Genomic DNA, 802 nt, shown 5'->3' on the forward strand with positions numbered 1-802 from the left:
AGATAGATAGATAGATAGATAGATAGATAGATAGATAGATAGATAGACAGATGGACGGATGGGTGGACAGACAGAAAGACAGACAGATAGATAGATAGGCAGACAGACAGATAGATAAAGTGAAATAGTCCTTGGTTTCTAGGAGCCTGTGCTCTAACTGGGAGAGACAACACATAAAGATAGGACATGCTATATAAGTGACAATCAAGTCTTTATTTCTATTCAACAGTCCTAGCAATAGCTAGGGCCAAGAAGGAACTCATTCAATTAAATTTGAAAGATCAATAACCATTTGCTGAATACTCTCGGGACACAACCAGGCATATGCTTTTAAACATTTAACAACCAGTTTCAAAAAATTGTTCACAAGACACACTTTTATGTCTAATATGCATTCTTATCATTTCCTTAGGCCTAGACAATCTACAGAACAGTAAACCAAGCCCTGATTTGTAATATTTGCCAATATCCTGGATGTAAATGCTCACATTGACAATATAACAATTATTCTTCCCAGCCAGTACAAGCTGGTTCCACACATCACTACATACTACTATGAAAACTACATATTCTCCACCCTAAAGAAGCCTACAGTTTAACAAATGTCTTTAGGGTCTTTCCCACCCAGGTTCAATTACCTCTTCTGTTTTAAGTCACTTTTATTAAACAACAAAGAACAAAGGAATTTGTTGATGAATTTTGCATAGAGGCCCAAAAAGGAATCTGATGTTTTGATTCTAGCTCAAAGATACTAGTTTTGAGGAATGTGTGTTTTAAGCAAAGGGAAAACTAGCCATTTAAG

The sequence above is a fragment of the Petaurus breviceps genome, unplaced genomic scaffold (assembly GCF_028583685.1).
Source record: "Petaurus breviceps papuanus isolate PSGF00001 unplaced genomic scaffold, PetGlider_PUasm1.0 175, whole genome shotgun sequence".
In the NCBI taxonomy this organism is placed as follows: domain Eukaryota; kingdom Metazoa; phylum Chordata; class Mammalia; order Diprotodontia; family Petauridae; genus Petaurus; species Petaurus breviceps.